This window comes from Pezoporus wallicus, unplaced genomic scaffold, assembly GCF_028554395.1.
Source record: "Pezoporus wallicus isolate ANWC-B61680 ecotype Strahan unplaced genomic scaffold, APGP_CSIRO_Pwel_v1 contig_8797, whole genome shotgun sequence".
NCBI lineage: Eukaryota > Metazoa > Chordata > Aves > Psittaciformes > Psittacidae > Pezoporus > Pezoporus wallicus.
In genome coordinates this window covers 940,167-953,215 of record NW_026641918.1, presented here as the reverse complement: position 1 = coordinate 953,215, position 13,049 = coordinate 940,167, and the positions used below count along the sequence as shown (strand labels likewise).

Here is a 13,049-nt window from a genome sequence, read left to right as displayed (position 1 = left end):
GACATGTTTAACAACACCCACTTCACATTTTTCTTTGATGGTACTGAAAGAATTGCTTCCCTGGTGACTAATCCTGTGGTCTGCTGGCATTCCTAAAGATGTTACATGTACTGTGACGTGAGGAAGTATCAGAGGAGAGTAGAGCATCTATAGCTTCATTAGTAAAGCATATCTTGCCATGGCTGTTGCCCAGAGAAGCTGTGGCTGCCCCATCCCTGGCAGTGTTCAAGGCCAGGTTGGATGGGGCTTGGAGCAAGCTGCTCTAGTGGAAGGTGTCCCTGCCTGTGGCAGGGGTTGGAACCGGATGAGCTAATAAATCTGATGCAAGTTTATCAAAGCCCTGTTCACTGAAAAGGCTGATTTTGGCAGTTTTCTGAAAGCCTTTCCTGGTGCTTTCTCAAGTTTTCCAAGCTTTGTTTTGAAACTACTCTTTATTTAGAAGCATAGGCCAATCACAATATTTTAAAGCAAACCGAAAAGGTTAAAACTGCAATGAAACACTCAGAATAGCTGAGACAAAATATTTCACTTAACTTCAGGTGGGCTTCTCCGAATCATCGTTTTGTCTCTCTGTCCAACATCAGGATTGGAAAATTTCCCCCAGCCTCCCTCATTTCCTCAGGCTATAACAGCAGTATCTCACACATTCCAGGTTTGTCCATCTCTTACCCTGTCTTGACTCCTGCTTTTGCCCCTCATTTTACATGGAGAACTTTGACCTGAACAATTTTGCCGCCTGGATGGTAAATGATCCCACAGCTCCCAAACATCACTCCAGTACTGAAACCACAGAACCATCTTTTCTGTGCTTCCTGCACGCTTCCTCACTTGAGAGCTGGGGAAATGAAGTATGTTGGTGTGTGAACATTATTAGTGTCTTTCTATTGTGAAAGCACTAAGACAGCAGAGATACAGACCATGACTAAAAATGGACAAGCGTGGCAAGGTGCTGGGCTCAGGAAGGAGAAAACTGAAATCCCAACAGTCCATTCCCCTGTGACATTTACAGAATATTCCTTGCACTGCCCTATCCACCTGGATCTGTGTGCAGGTATGGCGTGAAACTCTGAGTTAGGGCAAAAAGCACTGTTAGTGCTGGTTTGGGTCTATGCCAAGGTGTGTCCCGATTCGGTTTCTTTTTTTAAGCCCTCAATTTCACTAACAAATCAGAAATGGGGCTTTGAAGGGTGGTTGGTTGCTTGGTTTTGGTGTTTTGTTCTTCCTTCAGTGCTCTCATTTTCTTTAGAAAGAGCTGAGCAGAGGCAGGAGCAGAACCATACCTGTCTCTGAGCCAGCAGAAGGCAGTGGTAAAACTCATGCCCATTGAATTGACACCAAATCCCTTGGGCCGGGGATAACTCCTTCAATGAAGTGGCTTGAAAACTTCCAGCCAGGCTGACACCTATTTGCTTTGACTCCTCCTAAGAGTTTTAATAGCTCGTGTAGGTTCTCACTTGTGCACAGAGCCCGCCGTTGCCTCTCTGTAGGGTGGCTGTCTGGTTAGCACAGTCAGAATTAAGAGGCAGGCTATTTTATTAGCCGGTAAAGCTGATTGATTTATTAGAGCAGAAATCTCTTGCTAGCTCCAACACAGGTTATTCTCCAAATGCAAACTCTATTTCATTTCACACACACCAAATAGCCCAAGTGCCTGTGCTATGAATAGGCCCCTTTGTTACCCTGCGAATCGACAAGACAGACTGTTTAGTTCATGTCTGTACATTAGCGAAGGAGGACGGGGTCTGTGAGACAGATGTGGCCTTTAATTGCATGGAAATATTAGAAGATCGTTAAGCCATTTTTGACAGGGTTTTCCTCTGACTAAGGGAGCAGAGCCTTGTTTCGGGGAAGGAGCAAGGAGCAGCCCTGTCTTGCCGGCCCCACAAACAGGACCTTGTCCTACTCCCTCACCCCAGTGCTAAACAAAACCAGAGGAGATTTAGTCAGAAGCCCCACTTCCCTGCCAGAGCTGCAGAACTACATCTCAGAAAGAGCTTGCTTTAAATTGCATCTGATAAAAGGCTTTTCAACACAGCTCAGGGGACTTGCCCTGGTAGAGATAAGAGCAGCCGTATCAGCTCTGCTAAGAACATGGAGATGTGCTGAGGGGCCTGCTTCTTATTTACATTAGTATGATTTGAGGGTAAAAAACTCTTCAGCAAAAGGAAAACTTACTGCAGTTATTGCAGCAAGCATTGGAAGCAGTCCTCCATAGGAAAGTGACCTTCTGGGGGGGCCTGGGGTTCTGGTCTTAGTTTAGCTACATGCTACAAAATGACTTTAAGCAGAGTGTTCGGTTGCTTTGTGTTGGTTCCCATGCTGTGAAATTAGTGTAAGAAACTCATACCTGTCTGCATGGCACCTCTGAGATACTGGCTTGGTCTATTAGACACTTGGGTATGAAGGTAGGAGCCTGACAGCTCTGTATGGCACAGTTATCAAGTCAGAGCTAATGATCTTCATTCAAAAACCAAACCAAACCATCACTTCAGTTGCTGCAAGTGGGAACTTGCTCAGGGATAGCGTGGATCATGTCGAGATCGGAGCAAAGGTCCTAGAGATGACAGAATCCTGACACTCACCCCAAACTGGCCCTTGGATGTACATGTTTGTAGCATCACCTTGAGCAGAGGAGAAGTCTGGGATGCAGAGCTAAGTGACTTACCTGAAGCTCTAGCACTGAATTGCTCTGCCTGCTTCCCCTGCACCACAACATTTCAAACTCCCTGCCATGAACTCGATCCTTGCTCTACTTTGCCAGGACCAAGCCATTAGATCTCACAGGTGTGGATAAGTATCCCTGGGTGCAGACTTCTTAAGGTGGCAGTAGCAAGAGACCTCATTTATCTAAGCCAAGCCCAAAGCCCTTCTCAGAACCATGCTGATAAAGCCAACAGGCTTTCAGTTAATGGTTACTGATAAGAGATTTGGTAAGTTTTTTGCTCAGCCTCCCAGGAGAACAGGTTTTGTTTTGTCTAGCCCTAGGATATTACTTGTTACTTCTATGACCTCCTTCTTCTGATGACAATGGAGCACTCCACAAAATCTGAGCTCTTTTGGAGTCAGGCATCATACGTATAGGGAAACTGAGGAAAGGGGATATTAACACAACTATGTGTTTTCTCTCACCTCTTCTTGCGGTGGAGTTAGCCAGGAGGCTGAGTGAGTCTGGTAGATGTGACAGCAGTGATGGAGTTAGATGTATATATTTATCATAGAATCATAGAATGGTTTGGGTTGGAAGGCACCTTAGAGTTCCAGCTCCTAAAATGTAGCCTGTACGTTTGTCTTCAGCAATGGCTTTGCTGAAGTTTTGGCATCAGAAGATATTTAACTATTGCAGTGTTGGTAGGATACCCTTTTCTCTGTTATGCTCCAATCACTAGGAAGAGTAGCACCTTGTCGACTCCTTTTTGTGTTGTAGTGTTAACTTTGGGTTCCAGCCCAGGTGCCAGGATGGGATTTGGACTTTCTGTCCAGGAGGTAATGGTGATGGCTCTCCCTGAATCCTTCCAGGACCTTTCTCTTGCGCTGATATTAAAACATCAGTGTTTCTTTGTAAAGAAATCAAATGCCCCTGGGAACTTCCACTGGTGTAAACCAGCTTTTCCTGTTCAAATATCTCGATGGAGATTGACAAAGAAAATATCTCAGTGTAATCCTGCGGAGCTGTTTTCCTTGGAATGCTGCGAGCAGGCTTGTTCACAAAATCTCTGCTTTTCCTATAGGCGTATGCAGAAACAATCTCGTCACTGGAGCCACAGGGGCTGGGCTCGGTGCACAAGAAAAACACAGATCTGTGCCATCCCAGCGGGGTGGCAGCCCTCAGTTCCACTGCCAAGTGGAGGAGACCAGTTGGGAACTGGATAAGGAGCCAGCAGAGGCTGGGTATTCTGCAGGAGGCATCAATGCATGGCTTTATTAAGCGCTCAGCTGGGCATGGATGGCATCAGCTGGCAAAGAAAATGGAAAACCTGGTCTGAGCGCTGTTTCTAACTGCTCCTCTCTTGGCTGGTCTCTCTCATGAGGTTTAAATCAAATATTTCAGAGCGATTCAAGGGGCTGTGGCTCCCAGCTTCTGCTAAATGTGAGTGTGATTTGTGTAACTTCAGGCTCTTCTGAAAACCTCAAGGTCAGGACTTGTCCATTGCAGTAAATGCCACTTTTTTCTGGTTAAGGGGTAGCTAACAGTTTCACAGGGCTCTATCAAGTGCCTGCATATGCTTCTTGCGGTAGAAATAGGTTCTTATGTGTCCTGAACCACCTCCCCCATTTCCTCTTATCTCTGTACTCTGTGTGATGCACGCTTGACAGCATGCCTAAGTAACCAGCTCTGGGCTGGAGCACTGAATTTATGCGCCGAGCATCATGAGCACTGAGACCCTGAACACAGATTTCATCCAAACGTAGCTCAGGGACCGAGGCCAAACCCAGAACTCAAATAGACTTGAGCCCTAACACTTGAGATCTCAAGCCACATCTGGTTAAGGATTCAGCTGCAGGACTGCCTTGGAATTGTATTTGCCCTTTCTGATATAGTGTCCAGACCTTGCAATATGCACTGTAGATGTCAGTGATGGATTATGCCTTTTATTTCCTTTTGGCTGAACCTTTCCACTGCTGAGCGTTCCCTAGGTAAGAGGCTTTGAGAATTGCTCTGGGCTCCTACCCCTGTTTCAGGGGAGAAGCACATACTGCGCGCTCTCCTGGAGACTCTGCTTTGATTCTTTCATGCTGTTGTTTTTCCTTAGTCTGGAATAAGTCATCTTGGGCTGAAAGTGCATGTTTTGTTCTCTGCGGATGGAAACATAACAGCACCCGATGAATGTTTCCTGATGGGCTTCCTGCGATTGTGAAGGGAATGGTGTCAGGGAACAAAACAGGATACGAGTGCGGTGTTTGTGAATGTAACTGGGACAATGGTATCAAAGTGAAATAAAAAATAATGAATGGGCATTGCTGCAGCTGTGACTCAGAGCTTGGAGGAACCTGAAATATTTGTGTCTCTCTAAGCTGCCACCTCCCAGGTCTGGAATTCCTGGGAGAACACGGTTTTTACAGTGCTTTGCCAGTAGGAACCCTACCTGAAAAGACAGGATTTTGTGCTTGTACCTGTTCCTTTATACTGTTGAGACTCTGCTTTACATCCTTTTCCAGGGCAGCCTGTGAAAGAGGAGGCACATGGATGTGGCATACCCACCGCAGTGCTTTCGGGTTTCTCATTTGACTGTTTTCCTTCCCAGGGTGAATTATCTGTAGTGAAAAGATTTGATTGCTTTTTGCATGCAGAAAACAAACCCAGCAGGATGATTTTATAGAATCAGTTTCTGGTACGAATAAAAGTACCTCCAAAAAGCGAGAAACGGTGGCACTGTCTCAACAGGCAAATGCAGCTTGAAGGGAGCTCAAGCCTCCTGAAACAATGTGCTTGGTCAGCCTGCAAACTCCTGATACCTGCCACTGAAAAGCAGCCTCTGGTGCTGCATCAAGGAGAGTGGGTGCTCCAGGACAAAGCTGAGGTCAGCACAGGGTTTCTGCCTAGCAGTAGGCTGCATTTATTCCTCGGGATAGCTTGGGTTTGTCAGGGAGCCAGGCCCTGAAACCATCTTGCAGTTTTCCTCCATGTGTCTTCAGCGGCAAAGACCATAAAAACGCTATAATAATATTTACTGGAGTGTGTATGTTCACAGTTACATAGTTACATCCATGTGTCTCTGTTTACAAACGCAGCTGCTCAGTGCAAGCCCGTTATTGTACAAGGGTGAGGAAAGCAAAGAATTAAAAGGAAGGTGAAGTAGATCCAGGTGGATTTGACAGCCCAGCTATGGGAAGCAGTCACACATGTAGCGGCAAGTTATTCCTAGTGAGCACGGGCAGCTCTGGAGCAGCAAAGCTGTGGGCAGAGATCGGTGGTGATATAGAGCATAGGGGAATGGATTCAAGCTGAAAGAGGGGAGATTTAGATTGGACATTAGGCAGATATTCTTCCCTGTGAGGGCGGTGAGACGCTGGAACACCCAGAGAAGCTGCGGCTGCCCCGTCCCTGCACTGTCTGGGTTTCTATGATTCTATGGTATAAGCAGAGTAAACTGGCTGAGGAGAGTGTTAATACATGGCAAAGGCTCATTGATTTTCTGGAGACATGATACAGCTTGGAAAGGATTTTGAGAGCTCACGTTGACCTCCCGCCTCAGCAGAGTTCTGTTGATTAATTCATGGAGGTGAATCCTTTTGTAGTGAAATTATCGGCCAAAAAATGAAACCTGGCTCAAGCCACGCCAATGGCAAAGCTTTACAGCACTTTGAGCAGGCTGAACGTTTACCTGCAAGGTTCAGTACTCATCCTAATTCATCTCACATGTTTTGGGTGGCAGAACTAGGGAGGAATTCACCCAAAACTTCTGGGAACAGAAGCCAGAAGCTGTGATTTGCCCCTCCTCTGCTAATGGGCACACACCTCATGTGTTGCTCCCAGTGTGTATCAGTACCAGCAGGGCATGAAGCACCAGAGAAGTTCAGAGTGCTTAGGAAAACCCCTCTCTATAGGTGCAGGGGTGTGGGTAACCCATCTGGGGACTGGCAGGGATGTTGCATGCTCCAAAGAACAGCTGCTGTTCTCTCTAAAGGAGAGCTGCAGCACGCCTACAGGATTTAGGAACTTGCATGATGGAGCTGTGAACATCTATCACACACATCCAGTCTCTCCAGCCTCAGGTTTCATCATATTAACAGGTGGAAAAGCCACAGCAATAATTTGGGCAGGTTCTTTTTGTTGGGTTTGTTTTTTTCACTTCCTCTCCTGGTCCTGTGCTAAGAGTGCACAGGGGCATCTCCTGGAGACTTCCCATGGGGCTGTTGCCCTTAAGCCTCCTTATGATCAGCCCTAAGGCAGCAGCTTGCTGGGGAGGAGTACTGTGACCTGGTTATTCCCATTTGGTACTGAGCCTGTTGGAAACAAACCAAAACAGGCTCTGAGCTGATTTATGTCAAGTCTAGACTGAGAAAAAAAGCCATTGGTCCAGATCCTAGAAACGCGTGCTTGAAGTCAAGTGATTTTCTGAAACGTGAAGTAGCTGAGCATGATTTAATAGTTTTCCTTTTTTGAATCGGGTTTGGGGGATCCTGAGAACAAAATAACGCAGCATTCATTTTAGCAGCTTTCTTTTATTCATTTGACATGAAATTTCATGGAAATGGGGAATGCAAACATAAAAAAGGATGTATTTCCTCATGAGAAATTTTGCAAAAACCTTTCTTAGCTGTCTGATTTCAGTGTGGTTTTGCTCTTTAGGCCTATCTTATTCCTGCTTTGTTTCCTCTTAACATGAGTTGCTAAATTGTGGTTTCCCATTTGTCTGAATTGTGAAGACATGATGCTGTATGCTAAGACTGCCATATTTTGCTTCGGTGCACTAGTCTGGGTGGAAACTGAAAGAAAGGCACCTAAGGAAAGCTGGTGTTGCAGTTTGTGCATTTAGTTGACCTGCTTTGTAGTTCTGAGCAAGTCCTCAGCACAGAGTAAGAGCAAAATTACTGCAGTGTAGGATGTCATCACAAGGATTAAATGAAACCCCTCCTTTATGCACAAAGAAAGCCTCAAATCTGCAGAAGCTTTGACACAGTCTTAAAAGTACACTGCCCTCTTGATCTTTACTCTTGCTGCAGCAGGGAAAGCAAGACTCTATCTCCCCCATCCCTCCTCCTCCTCAGGGCAGGGACAGCTCTGCAGCAGGATTACCAGCATTCGGGTTGCCACAACCCGGATACCATCGGCTCAGCTGGAAAATGCTGTCAACAGAAATGTGGTTGGTCATTGTGCAATGCTGCAGAGCTGACAGAAGAGGTACAGAGTGATGCAGTTTGGCAGCGATGGCTCTCAGCCTGCTGTTTTCACTATAGGGTTATGATGGATCTCTGGTGCTAGCTGCAGCCCACAAAACCTCCACTGGAGAAACAGGCCTTAAATTGATTGTGAAGGGCATGAGATTGGATTGTGGTTGTTGGCAATAAAATGCCTATGATTATAATTTTCTAGGGGGAGTTATGTGGAGTCCCTGTACCAGTCACATAATATCCTGCAAGGAAGGTGGAGCAGCATGAGCAAACCTCAAGGAAAGTGTGCTGAAAAAGCTGCAGATTCCTTTTTGGTCTGGTTAGGTGCATTGTAAAGACTGGATAGATTAAAGTGCGGTATTGCATCAAGCCTTGCTTTGAATTATCCAAATGATTCCTGTTTGTGTTCCAGTAACAGCACTGGACGAGGCTCTGTGCCCCACAGTGCATGCATGGGGCAGGACAACAGAGGACTGAAGGGAGAAAAGCTGTGAATGCCCCATCCCTGGCAGTGTTCAAGGTTGGACAGGGCTTGGAGCAACCTGCTCTAGTGGAAGGTGTAAGGAAGGTGTAAGGTCTCTTCAATCCAGACTGGGATGTGATTTGATGAAAATGAGGCACAGACAGGGGAATGCATCGCTAAAGGTTATGCCAAAGATCAGGAGCAGGGCTGGCAATAACACTGCCTTCCTGCCTCCTAGTTCAGTGCCCAGTCCCTCTGAATTTGCTGCTCTGAGATCAACACAGACTCAGCTCCCTTTTACATTTTATATTTGACTCATTTTCTTGTAAGTCTGATGTTATCTCTTTTCTGCCTGTATGAGATTTTGGCAGCAGAAGTGCTGACTTGTAAAACTGCAGTGCCAAAGTCATTTCTATTCAAGGAATAGATCCTCTGTGCTAACCTCAAGCTATGTGCAAGACTGGCTGCTGCTGGCACCTCCGATTTTGGTGTTTCCCATTGTACTCATGGGCTCTTCTGATGGTGGGTCTGTGTCAGTAACATAGTCTTTACGAAACTATTTCAGGAGTGATTTTGTCACAGGACTAGGGAAGGAAAAAGTCACCGCTCTGGAGGTGGGAGTTATCTTTCCATGCATGAAATGAGGGTTCAAGGTATTCAGCATTTTCTTCTAAGTAAGACTTTGTGGAGGAGGATGAACCTTTGATCTTTTGTGATGCCTTTTAAATGTGGTTATGGCCAGAAAAGTGAATGTAAAGAGCTCAAAGTCGATATTCAGTGAAAAGGCATTGCGTGCACCTGGGAAAAGCTGTTGCTGCAGATGCTGGGTTATACCTGGAATGAAAGCACTGACTACTCTCACCTCACCAGCTCTTGTTTTCATGACTCTTCTCCTACTGCTCAATCCAAGGGGCTTCTAGGGAGCTTTCCTTGCTAGGGAACTTTGGATAAGGTTAAAAGATTGAGCTTTTAGGGGCTTTATCCAAGGCAAACCTCTAGAGGTTAGTGAGGACATTAGGATATACTGGGGCTAGGTCTATTATTAGCACAGTCATTAGCGAAACAAAGACTGTGTTAGGGACTGTGAAGGGGAAGGACATCCAGGTAAACCATGTTTCACAGGTTCGCATTGAACAGTTGCCCCTGGTTTTTACCTAGGGGCTGTTTCTCTGATCCATTCTGTTCATATGTGGGCTCAAACGTCCTACTCAGTTCATTAACTAAGTGAAAACTTACACTAAAGCTTGCATGCCATCTCCATCCCACAGTTAGGAAGCAGGATAACTTGCTTGAAGCTTTAGTGGGCGGTCAATCCTCCCCACCATGCGACTAGCAGGACAGACTGGCTTTCTTGCAGCACTCAGGGATGCAATCAAAGTGTACCTCACCTTGCTGTGGCACTGAGACCTGGCACCTGGGGCTAGATGGCTCCTGTAAAAGAAGTTAAAACTGCAAATTCAACCTTTTACAACTATAAACTGTTATTAATAATGGCCGTATCGCATGGCCAAGGGATCCAGAGGTGTGTGCCAGCTCTTTGAGAGCTGTTTGTGTCACGGCAATGGGAGCCTTTCATTTGTGGTGGCTCAGCATGGCTGCCCTGCGGAGCCTGGGGCTGTGCTTCACAGCGCCTTGAACTTGCCTATTGCCGTGCTGCAAGCTGCCATAGACGGGACTTGCCACATTTATGCCAGGAATGTGATTAAAAACTGGAAAAACTGAAGCTAGCCTATTCCCAGAGGCAATATAATGTAACATATATGCCAGAATAATACACACAAGACCCCTGTCTCAGACTCAAGTCTGGCCAGCTCAAGGACACAGCCCAGGAGGCAGCAGCACAGGGGGAACCCTGGCGAGCTGTGGCCTGTCTGGTTAGGTTATGTTAGCACCTTTAACACCTCCACGTGTTTTCCCAGTTGCCCGTCACCAAAGACTACACAGCTCTTGCATCCAGGGGATAGATTCCAGGGAATAGACATTTGCCCTCTGGTATTCAGTTTAACTGTTGATCTCTTCCTCAGCTAGAGCTAAAGCCAGCCACTTCCTGAGCAGACTAGTCCCTCAAAGCTGAGGCTAGCCAAGCAGATAGTGAGTGCAAGGGAGGTTGTACACAGTCCCTGTCTGGGTCTGCAGGGCCAGGCAAGCCCTGTCCTCCTCCAGAGAGGTAGTCCTCATTGCTGGGACCTTATCTGAGTGGTCCCCATACCCCAACCCTGCCAGCTAAAGGCTACATGTTGCTTGCCACCCCTTTGTTTTTCTCTTGAGCCCTACATGTACACACCGCAGAGAAGCTGATTGCAGCAGGGACTGGCATTGTGCCACCCAACTTCCCTTGTATGCAATCAGCAGTGCTTGTTTGTTATTTGGATGCAGGACCCCGCTGTAAGCAGGTGTTACAAGCCACTATCTCAGCCTGATCTGCTCTGTGTGCCTTCAGCTCCCCCAGAACCTCCAGTCTGTAGCTTTTGTGGCTGTAACTCACTCAGGGGTTTAATTCAAGCCATTCCTGGTTCAGTAACTGCTTGAGAGTGCCCTGATGGCAGCCATCACGTTTGAATTGCTTCTTCTGAGTGCCACAGGTTGCAGTCTGCACACAAGAAGCAAAATGCTCCCTGCCTGGCAATGAGATTGCCATGATCCCCAATAGCACCAGCTGCTGCTATAGGCAGGGCATTGCAGGTCTGGCTTTCAAGGAAGATCCTTACCTGAGGAGGCAGACTTCTCCATCAGATACGCTGTATATGAGAGAAAAGTGTGTACTTGCTTGTGTATTTGAAGATAGTTATACTTGGATGCAGACCTAATCGTTGATCCTAGACCAGGGTTGTTCCTTAGGGTGGGTCGTTTTGGTTTTGGGGGAGGGATATGGCTTTAGCCAGCAAAAGTGTTTTCCCAGGTGGTGTTTCCCTAAAAACCCCATCTTTGTGTGTATTTTTAGACTGGAAATCTCCAAACCCAAACATATAAATACTTTATCTCATGACTTGGCAGTGGCATGGTTTCCTTGCCTCTGACCAGAAAGACGCATAGCTGAGACTGGGTCTAGAGTCGTAACTCAGTCCAGCACCGTGGGTATTTGGGGTTCACCTACCGCCTACTGCCATAGTGTGGGGAACCCCACCTTTTTTGTACTGAGAGGAAGCGGGATGTACAGAAGATGTGTCATTTAGGAACCCCTGCCTGACATCCTGGCTTCAGTCAGCCAGAGAAGCAGCGAGGCTTACCTCTTACGGAAAGGCAGAGCCATCACCAGAAGATCTTGTGCTCTTGTTCCTTTCTACACAGGCCAAATTTGTAGCCTGGAGATAATCTCAGCCTCTTTAAGGAGTTTCTGACACGAGGCTGTGATCATACAGGCTCACACCACATGGAAATTCTTCTTCCAGCACCTTCTACTGCTTTGCTCACTCTCATTATAGCAGAAGAAGCTGCTGGAGAGGTTGAACATGGTCTGCACTCCTTGTAACCCACCACATCAGGCAGTAGGGTAGAAGCTCTCCTTTTTGTTGTGTAAAGGCTGTGTCCATCTCTGCTCATCAGTGTGAGAGGTTTTACAGCAAACTTCAGCAGGATGGGCACAGATGTCATAGGGCTCCTCCGAATTCAACATTAGTCAGGCCACTTACATTCGAGGCTTATTTGGTTTGGTTACGTGATCTGAGATCAGGGCTGGAAAAGTGCTGATGTTTCTGAATGCCGAGCACTGACCTGACTCTTTCGAAGTGGGTTAATTTCAAGCTGAGAGGGATTCTCATGTTTACCCAGTAGAGACTCCAGCTATTGACATTTTCTGTGATGATATCATGAGCCGGGTAATATCTGATTCGCACTTAGATTCTCGTGTAATCGGAGGATTCCAGCAGCTGCACTGTTCTAAGCTGTAAGATTTTCTGTTTCCCTCGCTGGTTATGAAAGAATTTGCAATCATTTATTGTTTCTAAAAGCTCGTGATTTGGGCCGTGTCTTGTGAGCTTTGAGCACTGAGGGTTTAGCAGCACACCAGCTTTCAAAGCAAAGACAGGGTCTGGATGCTCCCGGGTAACCTACCACCTCACCCACATCAGTGTTAAGGGTCTTTTGAATGTTCAGTCTGCAGAAGAGGTGAGTCTGTTGCTTCCTTTGTTTTGGAGGTCTGCTCCATTAACTCACATTAAAATCGTGTGTGCTTTTAGTTTGGGAGGTTCCTCGTTCAGTTTCTGGCTTGCCAGCCATAATGGCAGCTGTGTTATGTGCGGTTAACTCAGCTCCATAAAGAACATGCAGACCTTGTCAGATGCACTTTGAATAAGGCAGGCCTGTGCCAAAGCCTTTATGAGCCTGGCATGCTCCATTTACAAAACCCAAGCACATCAACACGAGGAAATTGATAGTCAAAACTTTTTGTTAACATTTGGAATTTCTGCAGGGGGAAAAAAGCAAAACCAGAAAGGAGAACAATTTCCTGTTTTTAAGCATTTCTAGAAATGCGCAGTTTGGTAACTCACCAGTCCTACACTTCCCACAAAACAAACAAAAAGTGTCAAGTAATGCATTCTTTGCCCCACCACTAACACCCATATCTGACCTGTGCTGACTGCTTCTCCTTCACTAGTAACCTCAAAACATAAACACCACACAGAACCCTCTGAAAGCAGACGTATAGACCTTCAAGTGACACTCCAGAACGGTTCCATGATGCACATATCTCTGGTTGGTTTTGGACCAGCAAGTGTGGGCAGGTGGGCAGGTAACTATGAAGCTGCTTACAACA

At 46.5% G+C, this 13,049-nt stretch overlaps 1 protein-coding gene across 4 annotated transcripts in view; it reads left to right on the top strand.

The window, feature by feature from the left end:
* The window catches only part of FLI1 (Fli-1 proto-oncogene, ETS transcription factor), a 79,276-nt gene that overhangs the window by 31,138 nt on the left and 35,089 nt on the right, over positions 1 to 13,049 (top strand). The gene's annotated exons all lie outside the window — the stretch shown is intronic.